The sequence below is a fragment of the Amblyomma americanum genome, chromosome 5, assembly GCF_052857255.1.
Source record: "Amblyomma americanum isolate KBUSLIRL-KWMA chromosome 5, ASM5285725v1, whole genome shotgun sequence".
NCBI classification, from domain to species: domain Eukaryota; kingdom Metazoa; phylum Arthropoda; class Arachnida; order Ixodida; family Ixodidae; genus Amblyomma; species Amblyomma americanum.
This window is the reverse complement of record NC_135501.1, coordinates 76,262,917-76,286,203: the sequence shown is the minus strand read 5'-3', so window position 1 is coordinate 76,286,203 and position 23,287 is coordinate 76,262,917. Positions and strand designations below refer to the sequence as shown.

The following is a 23,287-nucleotide window of genomic DNA, read 5'->3' as shown; positions in this document are numbered from 1 at the left end:
ATTATTTTGATGGATCACTATTTCATCTTGCTGGCAAAGAGATTACATCCACTTCATTTGGAAAAGGGCCGAGGATTTGACTAAGCACTTCTTTATTTTTCAGTCTAAGCTGAACTTTCAGGCTAGGGCCCTGGCAAAAAGAAGTGCTGAGGAAGAGCTGATGGAACAAACAAATGAGATGGAGGGGACTGAGGGCACAAGCAAAGCTGTAAGCCTTCAATCCAAGGTTGCAGACTTGGGGGCACGTGTGAAGGAGCTCGAGAGCCTTAACAAGGAGCTGCAGAAGGCCCTCTGTGCCAAAGTTTTTATTATTGGTATGTGAATAATTTGGACTCCAAATGCTTGCTTGTTATAGCAAGTTTGGTTTTTACACCACGCTGCAAAGGGTGCCCTCTTTCTGCTAGTTCACATAGGCTTTCACCGTTGGTCATGAAGTGACAGCTTTTGCGAAGCTATATACTTGGGTAACAGTGAAAGTGGGCTGCCTTCCTGCAGCAGGTGCTCACTGTTAGTAGGATTTACACAGTACAAGAACTGCATGTGAAAACCACATGCACAGTGTTTTGGTTGCATCAAGACAGCTATGTACTATCACTAGATTCTACTATTGTAATTTGTAGGTGTGAGAAAACGGAGCATTTCTGTACAATTTTTGCACTCAAAAGTTATCACCTCTTCAGTGTTCTGAACCTGGCATGTCTGTTCAGTAATTTGATGCTTCCCTTTCTAACTTCTCTTTAGATTCCTGTGTGTTAAAATGTGGCCATGGGCAGCCAAGTTCTCACCGTGCGCAGACAGGACCACCTAGAGCAGCAGGCTCGTAAACCTCTTTTGCAACGCAGAATGGCATGGTGAGTCAGCAGATGTTTGAGCATTTGCTATTGAATCTAGATTAAAGTGCCATTTACACTGGCCAGTGCCCACGTGACCAACTGAGTAAACAAAAAACAACAAAAATAGCCGAAGCAAAATGTCATCCTTTGATTACACCTAAAACATGGTCGCTGTGAGCAAACCATTGTCTCATTCCACAGCAGCCGAAAAGAATGAGTGCGAGTGAAAGTGGAGAGTGCAGGAAGAAAGACTGAAGTTAATGGCAAGAGCAAAATTGAACACCAAGGCAAAAGCAGTTGTTAGTAAAAGACAACAATGTGAACTGTAATGGAAACATTTTACACAAAGGTGCACCATCTGCCTAACTAAGTTGCTTCAGAATAAAGGCCACCAGTGTTATTTCTATTAACCCTGTCCAATGCCAGCTGTGGTCAGCTTATCCTGCTAACTTCCTAATCTCATTCACCCGGCTTTCTGCTGCCATCTGCTACACATGGCTTTATGGTAGGTGATCCACATTTACTTGGGGTCCCGGTAGCTGCGGACGGTGAGCCGGCGGAGCGGGCTGTTGACGTTGCTGGCCAGGCCTGTTGCTGAAAGAGTTCTGTAGTGCGTGAGTCAGGTCTTCTTTTTCTTCACCCCAGGTATATGGCACATACCCACGCGGGGGATTGGCCAAGGTGTAGTTGAATAAACAAAGTTTCCATGGCAGATGATGACAAAAATGTAGCACCAATCGTGAATTTTGAAAAATCAATGAATAAAAACAAGAGAACCCTATTGACAGTTAAATAACAGACAGCATTTTGGTGACAAAAGAAGAGCTCGTAGAACTTTAAAAGAATTAGCACATCAACCTACCAGTTGCAATTATGTAATCGTGGAGAAACCCACAAATAGAACCCAATGCAAATCCCTTGGCGTTCACACCAAACGATAATAATGCTGGCAAAGATAAAGGGAGCCCTAACCTGGAGAGAGGGACCTCCAGGTAAATCTTTCCCTGAAGTGCGAACTTTGGGCAGTAGAGGAGAAAATTGTCTAAAGATTCAACTTTCCCACATGCGTCATAAAGGTTCGTCGGTGTCAACCCACACCTGCATAGATGTAAATTCAAACTTGGAATCCTGCACCGCAACCGCGTCATTGTTACCTCACACAGCCTGGATTTACACGAACGGACGTTCCAGTTATATGCTAAGTGCTGATAGTCAGTGGTATTTAGTAAGGGATCTCGTAACCTGGCTGATATATGTAGGAACCGCTGAAACCTGGAAATCGCCAGCAGGCTGAAATTCGGGACGGGATGTGTCACTGAGCCGTCAAGAGCCGACCTTGCTAAGTAATCAGCCACCTCATTTGAATGAATACCTGCATGGCCAGGGACCCAGACAAAACGGACCACCTTCAAAGTGCATGTGACAAAAAATCCCAGGATACGGCTCAAAAAATCTTCTTGTGAAGTGTCAAGGGAGACTAACACTGACAAACAACCAGCGAGAATAATAACATGAGACACATGGCATGAAATTTTGTGAAGGGCCATTCCAAGAGCCAAAAATTCCGCAAAGAATATAGGAATATAATCTGGGATGCGGACGGAATAGCTCCATGCCAAATCCTGCGAAAAGATGCCAACTCCAGCTTTTTGGCAGTTGACGGAGGCATCGGTAGCAAGCACAGTATGATGGGGGTATTTCTCTATGTTATCCGAGAGAATACCGTTTAAAATATTTGCTGACATGTGTTTTGCATGAGATGGGAAGATGTGGTCGAAATGGAATTCCACTGCTGCCGGCGTGTCATCAACCCACTGCAAAGAACTGAGATCAACACCAATCGGTGTTAAAAGGTTCTGCGTTAGCATACTTTGTGGCATTTGATACCGTGGCCAATGATGAGAAAAAAATAAGGCGGCTGAGACACAAAAATAGGAGAACTGACATCCGTCACTGGGTCCATCGACCTGAGGAAAGTTCGCACCGTGAGTATTTGAAAACGGGAAGTTAGAGCAGGAATCGGGCTTCCAGATAAAGCAGGGCGTTTGAAACTGATTTTGGGAGACGAAGGCAGAGGCGGAGAGCGCACCTTTCCAGTAAGATTAAGGGTTCAATCTTGCAGCTTGCGCTACCAGAGAACAGAATGCAACCAAATTCAAGTATAGGTCTTACGTAGGCTTTGTATAATAACAATAACGTGTCGAGGCGCATCCCAAATTTTTTATTGGCAATTCTTGTAAGCCGGCTTAGAGCGCGTTCTCCTTTAAACGCATTGTTCTTTATATGAAGGCTCCAATCTAGCGCTGGGTGACAAGTAACACCCAGGTATTTTACGGATTCCACTTGTGGAATCTGGAGAGAGCGATGGACTAATGAAATGTGCAAAGGCCTGTCTGGAGGAAATACCAAAACTCCGCATTTGTCTACATTCAGGGATAAATTAATACCCTGCAACCATACTCCAAGAGCATCCAAATATTCCTGCAGAATGTGGTAAAGGGAGTGGATATCCCTGGCCGAGGCGAAAAAAGCTATGTCATCTGCATACACAAAAACTGTTATATCAGGACGAATGAGGATGCCACTGACCAAAATATTAAAAAGCAGAGGGGATAGCACCGATCCTTGCGGCACACCTCTTGATTGATAATATGTATTTGAACATAGGGTTCCCTCGGCGCAGTAAAAGAATCTGTCCTTCAGAAATTCAGATATCCACGCATAAATGTAGGTTGGAGGATGTAACTGAGCAAGTCTGTTAAGTAAAATAGTATGCTCTACACTGTCATAGGCCTTTGCTACATCAAGAGTGACCAAAGCTGAAACTTCTCTTCTGCGTAGCGAGAGCCGGATTCTGCTCTCTAGATCCACATGCGCGGACCATATAGAGCATCCATGACGAAAGCCAATCTGGGCTGAGCTGAGACCATTGATGTCATGAACATGTTTTGTGAGGCGACTGTGCACTATTCTTTCTATTAATTTGACAAAATTTGAAGTCAGTGCAATTGGCCGAATATTATCTAAGACGTATCCCTTTCCTACATCTTTCAATAATAAAATACTTATCGCCGTCTTCAAAATACTTGGAATCCATGCATTTTCCAGAGAAGCATTGACCAAATCTAAGAGGGCGCTTGTAAACTCCTGGGCTAAAATTTTAATCATACCAACAGAGACACCATCTGGTCCAGGAGCTGCAGGATGCAACATTGCCAGGACTGAGAGGAGCTCTGATGCGTCAACCTCGGTATAATCTGAAGAGGGTGAAATTGTGCACAAAGGGACCTTGCTCAGCGTCTGGAAGCGTAACGCCAATCCCTGAGCAATACACTCCAGGCTCTCCTGAGCCTTTTGTGGTGATAACACTGTTGAACTAGTGAGAAGAGGGATGACAGAACTCTTGTTACGTTCCATGAATCTATACAGTGCTTTCCGATGACGAGGATTTGAAAGATACGTGTTTAAATTTTGGTTGTACTCTTCCTTGCCTTTTGCAAGTGTTGTTTTGAAAGATGCAGAGAAGAATTTGTAATTTAACCAATTAGCCGGACTCTGGTTGCAGGACAGCCTCTTCCAGGCCGCTTTTCTGCGACGATAGGCCTTCTCACATTCTTCTGTCCACCAAGGAGACGGCTGTTTAGTAGAGGCTGCCGCGGGCACAGCGAATATTGAGTGGTCTATTGCATTTTGCAAAATGAAACCGTCTGCTGAGCTCTGTCATCCCGGCTTGTATTAACTATAAAGGCGAGTGAGGCGGACATCAGATTTTTATAAATTTTGTGGTTGACAAATTTATGGTTTACACAACTAGCTTTAAGAGGAGATAACCGGATAGTGAAAGTTATAGAAAAGTGATCACTAGACGTACCCAAATCCTCTGTCGACCAATCAGTCACATCTAGCCTACCTGCTGATAATGTTAAGTCAATGGCTGAGCGAGCAACCCCTCGCATAAAGCTTATATCTCTGGAATTGCAGCAGCGTACAGCATTTGCAGACAGCCACGACCAGAGAAGCTGGCCGCAGGAATCAGTACGACTTCCCCAGTCACTATGGTGAGAATTAAATTCTCCTGCGATGACTGCACTGTTTGTGCCAGTCACCAAGCTGTCTAAACAGTCTGTCCTGTGTACACCTTAAGGAAAATAGACATAAGCAATTGTAATATCTTCACAATGCGGAAATGAAATTTTTATCGCTAAAAGCTCACAGTCAGGGAGAACAATTTTCTTAGAGATAGATGCCTGATGACATAAATTTTGAGATAGCATGGTTACCAAGCCAACATTTCAACCTGACCGGAAAACTTGAAAGTTTTTCATTCAACATCAACAGCATGGGGATAGTTTCTCATCAACATGGGGATGAAGTTTGGGTGGTCCCTTTATAGCTTTCATCTGTGGGGAACTAGAATTAGATGGTGATGAGGAAGCACGGTGCTTCTGCGTAGGGCACGACATTTCGACATCTGTTGTGCAGATGTCAATGCGACATTCACTGCTAGGAACAGAGATGTTAGGTGGGACCTGGGGAGCATCAGAAGGTGATGTAGAGCGGCTAGCACTAGCTTCAGAAGCTGAAACAGATGCAGACGTTGCTGCCAGGACGGGTGTTGATGGTGACGCAGACTGAACTGCAACAAACTGAGCCAACGCCTCAGAGAAAGTGTTTAGCATTCGCTCAACCACATTATAAAGAGCCATTTCGACTTTGGTCACAATTGAGGCAATCAAGTTGGACTCAATGTCCCCAAGAGAAGCGCGCACACGACTAGCATATGAATCTTTTTTCCTGTTAAGAACAGCGTAAGCATCGGCTCTTGAGCACCGCTTCTCTTTGATAATGTCCAACAAGCTACGCTCTTCACTACGTTTTGCGCAGTTGGCATCATCAGCTGAGTGACTGTTGCTGCAGAGGCAACAATGAGGCTGCTCTGAGGTGCAGTGTTCAGCAGAATGACCTTTTCCACATAAACGGCAGCGGGTCTCCGACTTGCATGCTTTGCCACTATGCCCGAACCGCCAACAGTTGGTGCATTGAAGAGGGCGGGGTTCTAGAGGGTCCACACGGTATACAATCGGCCAGATTCTTAATTCAGCAGGGCAGGAAGAGCCAGCAAAAGTTGTTATTACAGACTCAGTAGCAACACGCGAGCCGTTTACCTCTCTACTGCAGCGGTAGACTGAAAGGACACCAACGCCTGCATTCTGAAATTCGTGTAAAATTTCTTGCGGGGATGATGCTGGGACGACACCTCTTACGATACCCTTTACACTTGCAAGCTGTTCGGGAATGAATGCTTTCACCGGCAGCGAACTGAAATTTTTGCACTTAAGCAAGTCTGCAACACAAGCGATGTCCGAGGACATGCACACAATTCCTCGACAGCCAAATGGACGCACCTCAGAGATCTGCAGGTATTGGGCAGTCAATGATCTTAGCTCCTGTTGAATTAGTTTGGGGGTTTTCATTTTGATCACACCCTCACCGATTGGTACGATAGCCACGGGAGCCGCATCAATGCCATTTTTGTGAAAGGACTCAAGTGGCAGGCTTTGGGCTGGCAAGCTGGCAAACCAAGCTGCCGACCCTCCACCTGGGGAGGTCAACGACATCTCTCAGCAAAACGCACTCTCAGGTTCACATGAACTGTGTCTTAAACTACGCCTTGACCAAAACCCCCCAACATAGAACGGGCTCACCAAGGATGAACAAGCCGGAACCACCAGAAGATGCAGAAAACAGTAGCGGCCAGCAAGAACATCTGAACTTCGTCTTCATCAGCGCCGCTGTCGATACCAGCGCCGCTACACCTTCTCGTGGACCTCTTGCTGCTACTGCTGCTGCTGCTGCTGCTTTTAGTCTTGCTCGTCCTTCACTGTTTTGTTTCGTCACTATTTTTTTGTTATGCTGGATTTAGGTTCCTGATGGGCCCATGAAGACTGCCTCAGATTCATGACATTTTGCTTTGGCTATGTTTGTCTTGTTTGTTTGTAGTTTCTTTGTCCTATGGGCTTTGGCTGTTCTATAAATGATGCTCTTTGCATGCAGTTAATTTTTTTCTAGTTTTAATGCTTGACTGACCTCATAATTTATTGGTTTGGTCTCGTCTATGTCGTTGTTTACTTGCATTACATACACGCACACAAGATGTGCCTCCTGCTCTGGCTGTCAGAAAGCTCAATTTTCTTAACCCGCGTGCATTAAACGCACTTCTTTCTTTTGTGGCAGCTTATACTGATAGTGATTGCAAGCTAGCAGCCTTTTCTTGTACACCATAAAGAAGTACGCAGTACATAAACATATTTCTCAAATGTCACAATTTTTTGTCCTGGCCTATGGGATCAATGGCCTCTAAGAATGTTTCGCGAGGGATATGAAAGCTCATGGAAACCTTGGCTGGTCACAGATGATTTGCACTGTCAGTCTACCGTTCGAAAGATTCTAGTATCTGATGGCGGTTACGCTTCGCACTGCATTATGTAAATTGAGAGTAAATCCTAGTTGTGCCCACTTTTGACATTACTATATGGGCCACTATAGTGGGAATAGGTTCTTAGAAAAATTATTTATGAAGTCACAATCAAGAGAAGTTAGTGGCATGCATTCAGCAATTTCCCTGCAGCAAAATTTATTGAAAGCTCTCTGAAAAAAGTTACATAATATATAAGTACTCAAGGACTTGTTTCGCATCAAAATTGAATTGCATATTAGAAACCAGCACACACATACATATTCCCTGATGTCAAAATTTGACTGCATTTATATAAATTTCTAAGACCAGCTTCCATGTTAAAAGTAATCTGTGACATCGAACAAGCAACTGAGCTGAATGGTGCGTTTCATTTCTTTTTAAATGTCTGCCATATTGAATGAAGTATCTAGTTTACATGTCTATATTAATGTGGCAGCGTTAAAGTCAGCATAAAAAAATCATGAGCATGGTAGTTGACAAGTGGCATGGCAGGGCACTGATTGGTCAGCAGGTTGTGTGTCGTCGCGAGACCACATTATATAACTGAGTTGACAGCTGCCAACTCGATCAACTCCTTTGACATGAGGGTGCGAGATGGAAATTGAATCCAGGACTCTTGGATCCAGACTCAGACACTCTGCCCCTTGGCCATGCATGCACATTCATATGGCTTGGTTAAAGCGGGGCTCTGTATTGACGGGTAATCTGCAAATAATGTGACAGGCTATGATTGTATTCTTATGAGTGTGTGAGATATAGAGGCGCAAGTTAAAGAGTTAGTGGTTACAAGAGTAGCAAAGTGCATGTACACGAATGAGGATCTGCAAGAAGAGTCTGATGGGAGCCATTAAACACTCCCACATCATGCATTGAATGAGGATCTGCAAGAAGAGTCTGATGGGAGCCATTAAACACTGCCACATCATGCCCTTGAAGGCGACGAAGCTGAAGAATTCCCAAATTTTTTGTTTTTGCTGTTGCAAATTTTTTTGAAATGTTTCTGTGCATAATGAATGCTCTTCCCAATTTTGAGCTATTTTTTAAATGTATTCTTCTTTTGAGTGAACATGGTAAATGCTGCTCTGTGTGCTTAATTTGTTGATAGTGTATTATACTGGTATCTGCATGAATAGAAAGTTTTGTGAAATTTTATTTGCTTATTTGATTTCCAGTCCCCGGCCATGCTTCTTGGGTTCCAAGTCAGTGTGCCCATGGCAGCAGTGCTTCACAGGCTAAGCACTCGTCGCCCTTGCCGCAGCTGGCTGGTACCAACTTTTAACACTCTTGAAATGTTCCCATGTTCTCATCTTGATGCAAAATTAGCATAAACTGCTGCCTTTCTACCAGCGCAAAAATTCGAAGCCTGGACTGTTAGCAGGGTTGTTCTATGTAGAGTGGCTTGCACATTATTTCATTCGAGACACTGTAATGATCGAATCAATCAAAGCCCAACACCTATCCCGAAAAGAGTTAAGTTCTCGTGACATAGTGCTGCTATACAGTCCAGCTCACTTTATGAATATGACTACATATGGGGAGCTAATTGCCACAGCACTGCCGATTAGGCTTCTTGTTATGAACAATATGCCATGTCTAGTGGATAGAGCTTACTGGTAGCATGCAGTGGCAAAAAAATGCTTATCTTTTTTCATTGATTTCGACAAGAACGGTAGTCACTTAAGTGTCAAGGGTTTTTGCGCAGTTGAATTTTGCGTGCAGTCAACCATTGAATAAGGAAGGAGTTCTTAGATGCATGCAGCATGCAGTAAACTAGAGTCACTAAATAAAAAGTTAGAGTACCGGCACTCTTTTCTCTTATTATGTGCCGCTGCCACGATCATTGGTCAGTCTGCATCACGTGATATTTGTTTACAGTGCGATAGTTCATGGGGGTGGCCATTTTGTGGCTTTTGCGTTTTCAGTCGGCCAACTGTGGTAGTCCTAGTGCTGCGACGCTGCAAGTGCTGTCAGTGGCCGACGCATTGACCACGAGATCCCGCGCTTCGCAGCATTTCAGCTGCACAAGAGCATACGAGGATGCCGTTTTGCTGCGTTTTTGGCTGTTTCAACTCGCAAAATGACAGAAAACGGTTCATGCGCTTTCCGTTGGGAAAAAAGGACGGTGCTCGACTACGCGTATGGCTGCAACTCGTGAGCCGCAATGATTTCGATTATGCCATTCCCTGTAACGATTATGCTATTCTCTGTAACCAGCCCCCAAAGTTTCACGGAATTATAGTGATTACTGTGCTCCGGAAGCGTGCTGACCATCCAGTTACACCGGCTACAAGTTGCGAATACACGTGCAGATGGCTCGCTGCCGTTAGCTTCAAGATTAAGCCGCTGTTTGAAGCAGTCGCCAGGGCGCCCAGCGTTATTTTACCTCCAGCGAGGTTACCCTTGCCTTAATCACCGTGAATTGCCCAGCCGGAGCGCTCGTATATTTCTCCTGTAAAAGTTTGGAGTAACCGCGAAGACACCCGTAGTAGCATTGCACTCGACCGCTGCCTACATTGAGCCATTAGCAATACTCCCGCGGTGTTGACACATTACCTCCTACAAAATAAAAGCAAGTTTAACAGGCAACACATGAAGTGTTATAGCAACAGCTTCTACTGAGGAGGCGATCGCCTATCGCAATATATAATAAAGCATACGAACAGCGCAACGCCGATTGTGCAGAGTCTAGAAAAATTTGCCCAGAATAATCAACAATAACCTGGAATATTTAAGTTCATACTGCAAGGAGTGTCTCCCCACGATGAAAGCATAAACTGATGGTAACGGCTGTACCCTTTGCATCTCAGCGGTTCCAAGCCGCACGATTCCCGCCGCAGCGTCAGGGTGGCTAGAAGCATTGTTTATGAAATGGTTGGGCTAAAGTTAGCGGTGAGGTCACAGAAGCGGCAATCTGACAACAATGATAAACACCAAAATGGCCGCCCCTGCTTAACGCCATGCGGTACTTTAAGTTTTATTTAGTGACTCTACAGTAGACCAGCCTTAGTCTCCAGTTGTCAAAGAAGTTGTAATGATGCAATGACAAAGCTGCCATAGCACCTATGACATGAAGCATTTCATGAATTCTCTGCTGTCAGCATGCAATTGACATGGTAACAGCGCAAAAGCTGGTGAGCTGGTTGGAAATCCAGCGCAAGGCACATGACAGCTTCAGCCGGTGAGGCATGCCATATTGAAATTTTCAGTTTGCTGGCAGCTGTAGATCACTGACTGTGTGCAGTAGTTTCACTTGCTCTGATGCCCACTTATCGCACCCACTAGACCCAGGATTCCATTATCGGCGGTTTGCCCGTGCACGGCACATGGATCATTGGGGGCAAAAATAACAGACCACCCCCCCCCCCTCCAAGTTTAGACTCATGCCACTGTGCGCAGGGGCGTCACCTGAAAAAGCGCTTCTGGTGTCGAAACAGGCCCTCTGCGCCGGTCTCGACACCAGAAGTGTTTCGTCAGGTGGCGTTCCCATGCACAGTAGCAAGGGCCAGAACTTAGACATGGGGTCTGTTACTTTTTACCCGTAATGGTACACACTATGTAACTTTGTAAGTGTTTGGCATGCTGTTACACTTTCAGTGCAGTCTTTTTTGTAGCTTTTCTTGAGGCAGCACCTTGTTTTGAGGGCACCTCCCCTCGAAAGAAGGGGTCTGGGATGTCATTCGGTGTCCGGGTGCTTCTGCTAAGACGCGCAAGTGCTTCAACTAAAGGATGAATTACAGTGCCTCCTTGTTTCGTCTGACTGAGGAATGGGTGCAGTTTGTTCTATCCGAGGCGCTGTGACAATGGGCTAATGCACATTTTGACGTCAGGACTGCCCTCATTCATAACTAGTAAGCGTCAATTATAACTGGAGCTGGTATTGCGATTACAATTATGGCATGTGCAGGAGCTATGGACAAAAATGCGAACAGAGCGGAGCCTGGGTAAAAGCACGATGAATAGAAATGCGAACAGCGGAGCCTGGGTGCTCCACTGTTCGCATTTTTTTTCATCTTACTTTCACTTCAGTGGACACGAGAGTCGTCTGTTATGCATTCATGGATGACTTTAGCATCATTTTCTTACCACCTTGGTAAAAGCGCGATCAAAAGAAATTGTAACAGCGGAGCGCATATGTGCCGTGTTGTTCACATTTCTGTCCATTGTTATAGTATTTATAATGAGAAGTACTGCCTACACTGATAGACATTCTTTGCTAGTGTTCATAGTGACACCATTTTTGTGGTGCCATTATTCGCATGTAAGGCACTGAATATTTCCTGTTAATGGGGTAGCCAGCTTGTCAAGCAGCCGTCTGGTCGCTTTTTGTGGCTAATCCTTGCCTGCAGTAAGGAAAATAAATTAATTTCAGGGTATTTTGCGGCAATAAAAAGGGAAACACTGTTGTTGAAAATGGTGTGTTACGTTCGTTTCAAAAAATTTTCTGGGCAGGAATTTTGGATGCAAGACACAAAAGGGTCGTTTTTATTTCGTTAACAGTGGACCCTGCACCATTTCCCGACGTGAACTCCACAGACGAAGCAAGGCTGCCAAAAGGTATGTTTCTGCTTGCACAAGCTGAAGGAAACTTGGTAAGAGGGCTCTTCATTGTGCGAATAGCAATTCTTTATTGGTGTTCCCGGCATTTAACTTTTGTTTTAATAATAATAATAATAATAATAATAACTTGTTTATTTCTGCGCTGAATACTGCGCTGAATACTGACTTTATCATTATCAATGCCTTGCAAGTGAAAACTCAGGTTTATTTTATTATGCCGAATGTAATCTGATCCAGCTTGGGCAGTCGGCTGCCACTTGTCAAGCTCACTCCTGAAAAAAATTGCCTTGGGGCGGTCTCTACAACCTAACTTTCCGCCTTGTAGGCTGGCCTCCTCTGCAATTGCAGTACCTATCTGCTGCATTACATGCGGCTATCTCAATAATGTGCCCTTGTATTAGTGAAGCCATGCTTCTGGTTTTTCTTAAAGCACATATACATCAAGAAACATAATTTGCTCCATAGCCTTCAGTAATAGTGCCTTGCTGCACTGGAGAACTATGGTGTCTTGGGATTTTTGTGGTGTATTCTGAAGGAGTCAGCCTTTTCACAATCCAAGATATGGAAAGCAGCATGCATCTGTGGTTTAAAGCACTTGTGACTCGTTGGCATATACTCATGGAATGCATGCTATGCTGAAACTTCCGCGACTCCACTGAAAGGCGTTATCTTTGTTCCGATTTTGGTGTAGCTCTAGTCTTCAAAGGTAAAACTGCCTGCTATGTTCCTAAGCACAGGTGAAATTTCAAACATAAGCAAAGGTTTGAAATTGTGTGAGGTGAAAGAGTAAAAAAACGGTGCTAAGTATCTGTTACCTCAAATCAATGGGAAAAAACTCAAAATCAATGAAAATGAAAAAAAAATGAAAAAAAACTACCCAGGGCACTTAATTCCTTACATTCTATGAATGCGAAAGCTGTGTGGGTTAATGTTCATACGTGCAGAATTGGTCATTCTTTACCTGAGATTCATAGATGGCAGATAGTTCTCGCACTACTACTGTAAGCTGCTTTTTACTTTATCCACCTGTCTTTCTTGTTTTCCCTCTTATTTTGCAGCTGTAGGGCCTACAGCACAAGTGGACAACACAGTGGGGATCACAAATGAAGCTGGAGAGGTGCGTGGTATTTCGCTAGTTTTTTGTTTACGTACTGTGTTAGTCAGAGGTGAGAAAAAAAGCATTTCTTGAAACTTCATAATGGCCGTGGACTCTGGACCTCTTCTGTTTACCTTGCTCAGGCAGCTTGCTGGCCGCTAGAAAAGTCTAGACAGGAAAGTTCATCACAGTCAAAAGGGATGGTGGCCACGGATCACGGAAGCACGCTGCTTTGCGGGCTACTGCGTATCGTTTCTTGCACATGTACGGTAGATATTGGATCCTTGGGAGCAGAAGAAACGACGTGAAGTTATTGGGCGGCTGCAGGCTGTAGAGCAAACAGCTGATCGCGTTTTGCGCACATATGGCTACGACGACACGAGTGTATGGCGTTGTGTGCTATCTTGAAATCTGAACTTAAGCTTCGAGAAATCCTCAAAAGCATGTGACGAGCAGTTGCACTGGCTGCTCGCTTCCGCCCGCGCATCTTGTCCCACAGCTTTCCACCACCCCTCCTCCAGGCAGTGGCTGAATCGCTGATGTAGAAGCTGTGGGACAAGACACACCGGAGGAAGCAAGCGGCCCCCTTGACAAAGGCCAGCTAGAGGTTATGCCTTATTTGCATAAAATGGCACATAACCTGAAGAAGGTGGCTGCTTAGCAGGGAATCCGTCTTGTGTTCTCCGCCCCCTGCAAGTTGTCTCAACTTTGCAAGCATGTGGCGGACGGTCCGTGCAGCGCCACCTGCACCACTGAAGTGGTGTTCCAGTTTCCACTGCAGTGTGGCAGAGTTTACATTGGCCAAACTGGCCAATGTATCAATGATAGACTGTGGCAGCATTTCTGCTCTCTGAAGAGTGAAATTGGTGCTAATCTCCCCAGACATTGCATGGGATGCAATGGTTGTTACCCCAAGCTTAATCAAACAATATCGTACGAAGAGGAAAGTCTAGAATTGAGCGAGAGATTTTAGAAGCAGCACACATGCACACACTTGGCCTTGACACCCATGTAAGTGAGCCTTCTCTGGCTATCCTAGAAAAATAGACCCGGTTTATTAACAACAAGTGATAGTTGCGTCACCCCTTTGCAGTCGTTTTTCCTTTGTCATTATGTGTGATTTTACCACATGTTATTCTTGAGTTTATTGTTTTTATTATTTTATGGTATTCCACGCACAGACGCAATGTTTTGCTTCTGTGTTTTTTGATACTCAATGTCATTTGGTGTCTACTTCTGTAATTTTCCACGGTGAAATACATAAGTTAAACTGTGCCACATGTAAGTGTTTTGTACAACAGTGGCAACTTCAGACATGATTGAGTCCTGTAATTTCGTAGTGTGTCAATCTTAATTGAATTGAATCAAAATATTAGTGCATCCAATAAGTTGCCAGTGTTCGTCACAGCATGCTTTGGGCAAGTCAAGGCCTGTAAAGCAGTTAAGTTTCTAAGCATGCCGGAGCAAACTTTTCCAGTCTTTCATTGTATTGTAAACAGCATGGAACACAGCTGCAGAGAAGTAAAACAGCAGTTGCTGTGCTATATATTAATTTTTTAGACCTTCGCTTACCACAAATAAATACCAACTTGACTAGCTTGCCATAATTCTACGCCTCTTGCTGTGACTGGCTTCTTTGCCAAAGGGTTGCAAGTTACGAGGTGCGGTGCCTGCTCGGACCTGAGAACTGTTTTCGCCCTTGCTAGCTTGATATTAAATATTGATGTACTGCCTATGTGTGTTAATATTGTAAAGGTGCCGGTACAGCACATGTAATGAGTGCAGGCAGTGTAACAGTCTGTGTGTCTTGACTGTTGAGGCCCATGAAACTAGTCCGGGTTGTTGTTCTGCAGTCCCGATGTAATTATGAAATATAGAAGAACCCCAGGTGGTAGAAATTTCCGAAGCTCTCCACTACGAGGTTCCTTATAGCCTGAGTTGCTTTCAGACGTCAAACCCCATAACGCCAAAACAAACAATTTTTTACCATACACATATGAGTACTGCAGCATGTATCATGCTTTTGGAAGCAGCTAGTGTGCAACATTTGATAGAAAATACATGCAAGCCAAAAATGTGTTGTCTCCACCCTGCGATGTGTCTTGGTTACTTTGAGCGGAAATTAAAATGTGAAAGTGCTTCTCAGGAAACGCATCTAAGACTGGTTCCTTAATATGTACATTTTTTAGTAGCTTTTAATGTTCAATCAGAAGTCAGATCACTAGCAAGTATGTTTATGTTGGCATTTCATGTCGGGTGAGTTCTGCATTTAAAACAGTATTAAAACCATCTGTGCTCTGTGTTCATCTTCAGGTTCATGTTGGGCATGGAAGTTATGTGCCAGTGGCTGCATAGAATCGCCTGCTGGCATTGGGCAGTGATTCCACATTCTGCAAACAGTTGGCAGTGTGCCTGTGGGGTAACGAAATCCTCGCCCAAAGGAGCCTCACAGGCATCTCTAAGGGGATGACGAAGATATATCCACCGCTTTCCCCTATAAAGGTGGCTTCAGTGTCAGGTAAACCACTCGTTCTTGTTGCATAGCTGCATGCATTTAGTCACTCTTACTGGTGAATGTGGTGAATGTTTTTAGAATGTGGCCCATTTGAGATTCTGTGAGTTTGTAAATTATTAATTACATTGCTGTCACTGTTGTCAGACTGATGAGAACCAATTCACACTATAAAGAGGACTTTACAGTGAAAGCTCGTTAATTCGAATCTCGATCATTTGAATTTTCGGATAATTCGAACTACACTACTTGGTCCGGCCAAGCTCCATAGAGATCTCTGTATAAAAAAGCCCGTTAATTCGAAAGCGAGTCGGTTCCGCTACGGATAATTCGAACTACGCGCTGCCGCGTCTGGGCAGCTTGGCACACAGCACGTTGCCAAAAAAAAAATAGCACCTCCGCATAGTTAGAGGCTGCGCATGTCTTAAACAGGGATAGAAGATGGAACCAGATAAAACCGTGGAGGAGTGGGCAAAGCCTAAATGGCGCCATCACCGGCGCGGCGGCCGGCGGCGCCGACGGGTAGGCGTCGACGGCCGCAGTGACGGCTGCCTACCCTCAATTCCGCACAGCCTCCAAAACTCGCCACTAAATACTCGTTAATTCGAGCGCTGTTAATTCGAAAATATTGATAAGTACTGTCGGCGCAGTCAGCCAACGCCCATGAAAGGCTATGACTTCGGACGGGTGCTACGAATTACGTGCGAAGAACTTTATTTCTTTCGCGAGTGTCGTCCATCTTTCCATCCATCAAACGCCAATGGAAGCATGCGGTTAGCCGCGATCATAACGCCAGCTTTTAGCATCGCCTGGCGGTCAGCCGCTGGCCGGAAGCGGCCAACGTCGGCTATCAGCGCAGACCAATCGGGGCGCGACCGCGTCAGGCTTCCGCCCGCTTCTGCAACATGGCTGTGCCTGCCAAAGCGACCTCTCACTTCACCACGAACTCGTCGTTGCCGCTACACTGTGCCTCATGTCCACGGCAAACAAAATTCGCACGAAGCTCTCGCTTTGTCTGAAGATGTCCACAGCACAAAATTTTAGCGATGAAACGCTCCAAATTTTCAGAATGCTTCTGGATTTTCAAGGCTGCTAGGCTTAGCAACTACGCGTCGGTTGACGTCAGGAAGCGCAGGAGGTTATAATTGGTTTTGGGGGGAAAGGAAATGGCGCAGTATCTGTCACACATATCGTTGGACACCTGAACCGCGCCGTAAGGGAAGGGATAAGGGAGGAAGTGAAAGAAGAAAGGAAGAGAGAGGTGCCGTAGTGGAGGGCTCCGGAATAATTTCGACCACCTGGGGATCTTTAACGTGCACTGACATCGCACAGCACACGGGAGCCTTAGCGTTTTTCCTCCATAAAAACGCAGCCGCCGCGGTCGGGTTCGAACCCGGGAACTCCGGGTCAGTAGTCGAGCGCCCTAACCACTGAGCCACGGCGGCAGGTCAAGCGCAGGAGGTTCATTATTTTGGTTCAGAAAAGGGCCATGAAGAATAATTGGTCCTCTTGGTCATCATTGAATAAATAATAGTTTAATTGTAAATGCACAGCTGTTCTTTTCATCATTTCACTAAGCATATGAAATCACGCAGTTTCTAAACCTTGGTGGCAGCCGGCCATTTTCCGCCACTTGTGGTGCTGCACGGCGGCGGTGCGGGGAACGCCGTGCCGCTCAAAGCCCGCAGCGCAAGTTCGCTCCTATGGGTTGCCCTTAAGGCGAATGTACTGAAAATGAGGCTTGCATAACCGGACAAGCGCTGGCACTCTGCAAAGTTCGCTTCTCCCCTTTGCTAGAGCTAATGTCAAAAGGTAAACACACTGGGATGTTATCGCTGCGCAGCATCTTGGCGCACTGCCAAGAAATGCGTTGTGGACCGTGAAGGTACGAAATAGAGGGAAGTGTTAACGACTGACGCTTTTTTTTCAAATTCTTAGGCAGAAATTGGGGGTGGGTGGGTTCGTTACACAAGTAAATACGAAACGTTTTCTACCATAATGCAAATGGCTCTTGTCAGTTTTTTCGAGGCCATTCGTTATTCGAACATCCGATAATTCAAACTTTTTTTCCCGGTCCCATGAAGTTCGAATTAACGAGCTTTTACTGTATATGAAAGTCACTTGAGTGATGCTCTGCTCGTCTAGCGGCAGCTGAAAAGTGCACAGTGGGCTGTGGGATCAGGCGGCAGCTGTTGCAGCCGCTGCTTTCCAACCTTCTTGCGAAGAAGGTGGTTTGAGAGGTCAAAATAGAGGTCGTAAAGACATGACGTATGGTCCCGCAGTTTCTTTTGCGTTGGCTCATGAAGGTTGCAAGACTTTTGTGTCAGACTGATTCTGTCTGCTGTAAAAATAGACTCAGGGACTGAACGCATTCTGTTTGCATTGCTGTCACAGCAGTTACTGAAGGGGGTGTGTTGTTCAACAGGTACATGGAATTATCAGTATCGTCAGCTGCCCCATTTTAGATGAACGTGTCCGGAATGAACATGGCAGCACCAGTACAAAACAACAAAGATGCAGCGAAAAGTTGACACACAAGCACCCCGGTGCCAAGAAAAAGTGCTAGAGTTGCTATATTTAAACGCGGAGTAGACTGCTGCTAAAACTTAGTGAAATGTATGTTTTTCAACATGCGCTGTCCATGGTTCAGGCATGATTCATACAGAGCAATGACATCGAATCGCATGATACGCAACCAGCTTCTGGAATAGTGATTCACTCCTGTGAATCGGGTGTTACACTTACTAGAGGACAGAAGCCCCCTCTCCCATTGATCTTTAGTGAACTGTGCCTGTGCCACTTGCTGCCACCTTTTCAGAGTCGTGGGATAGAATTTTCTGGTGCCAGTTACAGTTGACGACCGATTTTTCGGACTGTCTAGGGACCACTAAAAGTCTGAAAAATCAGGCAGTTCGGACAATCAAATTTTACTGAAAAAATTACGAACTTATTACCAATATGCCGGAGAAAGGGGTCAGTTGTATTGCACACATTATAAAGATCCTCACGACTAAATTTCTCCGCGTGACGTGCACAGACGACGGCGGTGACCGCTTTCACATGTTCGGCCTGGCTGTACTGCCCTCAGCATGTAGCCTATAAATGCACGGTTGGAACAAAGCTTAAACGAGAAAGCAAGCACGCTGCTGTGGGAACTGCGCTGCGCCCGCAATACGATGGGCCTGGAACGAGAATGCGAAGATGGCGAGACAATAACAATCGGGAAACAGCCGAAGCAGGTGCTCCGTCGGCATTGGCCTCGTAATTAGGCCTAGCGACTGGAGCCAAAATCGGCTTTGTATCCAGCGATATGCTCTTAGCGGTGGCTTGCATATAATGAGAGGTGTCTTGCCTGTCATCGAAACGCTAGTTGTTTACGGTTTTATGATAGAAAAGTCAGGTTTGCGGTGTGTTTTGCCGCGGGTACGCTGACCTCGCTTTGAAATGCACCACCATTTCCTCCTGCACTCGCCGTCTCCGTGAAACCGTACGCCTCCCACGCAGCTTTGCAGCTACCTGCTCTCGTATGCGAGACGGAAGACTCGGTACAGATGATTTCGGTGAAATCTGACTACTGTTCAAGTCCGCGTGGCGGAAGACATTCAAGAACAGTATAAATTCAAAACCACGCGGGTGCAATGTGCCGACTTGCGAAGAACTTAGCATCGCAAGTTAAGAGGCTCCCTTTAAGCTTGAATTTCGTTTTGTTTGATCAAGTTTTCGATCTCGCTTGCAGTTATGAATTAATGAGGTTCCACTGTTCACATTATATGGCAGCTTCAGTATTGGCGGCGAGTGCGAATGAGGTCCGAAAAATCAAGCAATCAGTTGTGGTGCGTCTGAAATTTCAGGCACTCTTGAACATTGCCTCTGTGGGCCATATCACGGTGCTGCGGAAAAGTCCGAATAATCAAGCATGTCCGAAAATTGTCTCATTTTTCTTCAGAAGCTCAGAGGTAGCTAATGATGAAGGTGAGCAGATGTCATGCGAGGTGTACTGAAACTACGGATCTCTTTGTTTGTTAATTTTTTTGTCAATTCAGCTTTGGATAGGCTTGCATAAGAGTTGGCATGAAATAAAGTGAAGAAAGCAGCAACCTTTCTGTAGTTTCTGTATGCCTCACATGACCTTAGCCCGTGTTTTAAGTCGTCTTACCCATTCGCTGGCTGAACCAGCAACAAAAAAATGAAAAAGCTTGTTTTCAAATTATTTTATGATTTTTATAAACACACTGACATTACTCATTGTCCAAACTTTGCAGATTCCTTCCGGTACTATTTGATGCTGAAAGGGTGCTCTGCCGAGGAGCTTTCAAAGCGGAACAAGAAGGTCGTGCGGTATTTAGCACAGAAGTTCTGTGACCTGCGGCGGTAAATATCTGTGCAATATCTGTTTTCTGGTGTGTGAAAATACACTCTAATTTGCTTTTGTTTTCATTATCATCAGTATAAGTCTGATGAACTGGCATGCACTGGCTCCACCGAAATGCAGCCGCAATGTCGTTGATATCAGCAGTCGAGCGTCCTAACCACTAAGCCGCCGCGGCAGTGTTCGTTGTATAGGACGCTCGACAGCTCAAGAGTGTTCGCATTAGGTGGCACTGGTAGGTTGCTGCTGCTGCCAACGCTTATAGTAGCAGTAGCAACCTTCACGTTTTTACAAAAATTACATTTTTTAACTTTACAAAGTGATGAAATTTGCCCAAATTTTTTTGAAACTTTCGTATCAAAACATTGGCATGAAACTGCTTCGTTAAATCGAGGGAAAAAATACATAGATTTCAGTGGAAACTAGAAACTAAAATTAAACTTTGTTGCGCAGTGAACTTCCTTATATTGAGGTTCTATATATTGAGGTTTAGATGTAACTAGGGGTGTGCGAATATTCGAAATTTCGAATACGAATCGAATATGTTTCATATTCGGTTCATATACGTATTCGAGAAATGATATTCGGGAATTTTCGAAAATTCCCGAATACTCGGCAGCGATCGTATACCGCGCCGACTTTCGTAAATCTGATTGTTGCAAAAGCGCAATATATGGGCAGATTATCTGAATATAGACTTTAAAGTTCCAGGAAAACAATAAAAAGGCCTTGTTCTCTTTCTTCTCCGTCGTTTATCGCGTCGACCGATCGCATTCCGATGCCGCTAGGCTTGACCTTGTGCACAAATCTGCAAGTGGGCTTTCCCACATACCACACGTGCTGCGAACAACATGGGGGACGAGCCGCTTCTAACGGTTGCAAAGCGAAAGCTTGTTGATTTTTTATTTTTCTGTAATGTGTTATCTAATTAATGCCCACACCCATGGCATTCGTTCTGTCACCTTAACTATCCGAGCGTGACCACCGCAATCTTGTTTTGGTCAACTACGCTATGCGGGAAGCCTACTTGCGGAATTTCACGTGAGGCTCCCGAAGGGACGAGTCTAGGTGTCGCAACAGGGCAAGCGATCCTGTAAAAATCCCGCGTATTGCATAGGGCACTCTAACCCATGAACCTCTTACGTGGGCCTAACGGCAGCCGTGACAATGTTCAGAGGGTCCCTGTCACTAGGTTAAAAAAATAACCTGGCCGCGTAGTTTTGGTTTCTCAGCTTGGCCACTCGCCCATTGCAATGGCAACTGTCGGCCCGCGCATTCGCCAGTAGTCCAATCTCAGCACCGCGCCGCTTTCAGACGCTGACTGACACATCGCTCGTCATTTCTTTTCCTTTTTTAGAAGCAGTCTCGCCATTCCGACGTCAATGTGCATTCCCATCTCACTTACGTTCGCGCTGTCTTCCAGCAAGCCGTAACTCCGTGCTCGTCACAGGATTACAGGTGTTTGTACGATGGAGCCGCCTCACAAGACTACCGCATTTTTGGTATTTTTTTCGGGGCCACGGGGCGTTTTGCAAATCGACCTACAAATAACCTGGGCATTTCTGTCGGTTCTTTGAAAACCGAGTTAATGAGATTTTACTAGCCATCATGTTATTTTTGTTTCCAGTCTTGTCATGTTATTAATTGCATTTTGCCTGAGCAAATTACAGGTTGGATACTGTTATGCAGTTCAATTAAGTAGTATATATATACATTTTAGCGCACATTATGTTTTTTACGGTGTTCAGGCAGTTTAGGTTTGTTTATTTCAGTTGCAAAGGCCATATACGATCTTGAAAAAATTATGAGGAACAATTTTTGCTTGTTTATCTTTTCTGAATTTATTTTTTGTGCTGGCCAGATATTCGATTCGATATCCGAAGCCATTTTTTCTTCATATTTGTATTCGATTCGTATTCGAAAATTTTGTTATTCGCACACCGCTAGCTGTAACCTATGCAAGATATACTAAGCAGTTCTTCATGGGAACGTTTAGTGAAAATTGCCTGAAAGTATGCATACTTTCAAGCAAGTAAGTTTTGTATCTGTACTGTGTGCTTTCACGTACGAAAACTGGAGCAGCTTACTTAAAATTATGCAGCCTCACTTTTGGACATTTAAACCCAATAAACCAAACCAATCATTTGTTTTGTCTAGTAACGCCAGCGCTGTTCAACCAAGGAGCAGGTGCCTTAACTTTTTACCTACCTACCTCGAGCTGCACTCGTAATCGCAAATTGTACCAATATCTCCAGTGACGACTGCGGCCAGATGTCATGCTGCTATCACTGACGGACTAGCTACAGTCTGCTACAGCTTACAAATTATAACACTAGAAGGTGTTAGTTTTCTATAAAAATGTTTCATCCATGTAGAACATTTTAAGCCTGACAACAGTCATTTTGTACTTTCTGCATCACTGTGCCTAGAGATGTATCGCACAAAGTCTGACTATACTAATGATGAAACCTCGTTTATGCTGGGACGAAGCAATGTCTATGCACTCTAGTGCATTACAGCGTATCGGATCGAATAGATATGGGATTGTAACCAATTACTATATGGCATGCACTGAGGGAAAGGTGCCCGCAGGAGCAGCTTTTTCATTTTAAATTTTAATGGAGACCATTCTGCTTTGGCCTGAAGTGCAAGGTTATGGATGTGGGGGCAGGTATTCGGCACCTTGTTAGCTGTAACTGTGTGGTTTGGCCATGATGGTTAGTCCTATTTTATATTGATGCAGTGTCATTTACCAAAGGCATAATTGGTTGATGCAAGCCCTCGTTTGTAAAAAAATGAGCGTTCATTATAACTGCGGCCATAAGTCTACTTGACTGTCTAAAATGGGCGTCTGCTGACATTCTGTACTACATTATTTTTCTTTTTTCAGCCAAGACAAGACCGCTTTAGGGCCATAAGAGCCTGCAGCCAGGAGCCTGCAGCCGGGAGCCTGCAGCCGGGAGCCTGCAGCCGGGAGCCTGCATGCAACCAGGGCAGCGTGCATGCAACCAGGGCAGCGTGCATGAGCAAGTGCTAAAAAAAGCTTAATTTATTACAATAAATATATTCATTTTCATTTCAATTAAGCTATGTGGTTTTGTGCATGAATTACTCTGGAATGCACAAAGCTTTTGTTAATTGAGAGGCGACCGTTAACAAGCTTCGCATTTTTGTGCATGACTTCCAGAATGCACAAAGCCTGTGTTACATGATAGATGACCATTAAGTTCACAAGAATTGCACAGTAATGACTGCAACACAGCGTACGAGGCACTACACAAGACAAGACAGACTACAAAAGACAATACAGACAACAAAAGACAAGACGGACTACAAAAGAGAAGACAGACTACAAAAGACAAGACAGACTTCAAAAGACAAGACACACTACAAAAGACAAGACAGACTACAAAAGACAACACAGACTTCAAAAGACAAGACA

At 44.8% G+C, this 23,287-nt stretch overlaps 2 long non-coding RNA genes across 2 annotated transcripts in view; both read left to right on the top strand.

Annotated features, from left to right (window-relative positions):
• Positions 1–11,865, top strand: part of LOC144134828 (uncharacterized) — a 41,851-nt gene extending 29,986 nt beyond the window's left edge. The window contains exons 6-9 of the long non-coding RNA XR_013315270.1: positions 104–314; positions 742–851; positions 8,484–8,576; positions 11,809–11,865. This is a non-coding gene — a long non-coding RNA (uncharacterized LOC144134828). The remainder of the gene's footprint in view (positions 1–103; positions 315–741; positions 852–8,483; positions 8,577–11,808) is intronic.
• Positions 11,866–12,924: 1,059 nt separating this feature from the next.
• Positions 12,925–22,931, top strand: LOC144134827 (uncharacterized). The gene is made up of 4 exons (XR_013315269.1): positions 12,925–12,985; positions 15,278–15,482; positions 19,739–19,847; positions 22,736–22,931. It is a non-coding gene; the product is annotated as an uncharacterized LOC144134827 (long non-coding RNA).
• The last annotated feature ends 356 nt before the right edge of the window (positions 22,932–23,287 follow it).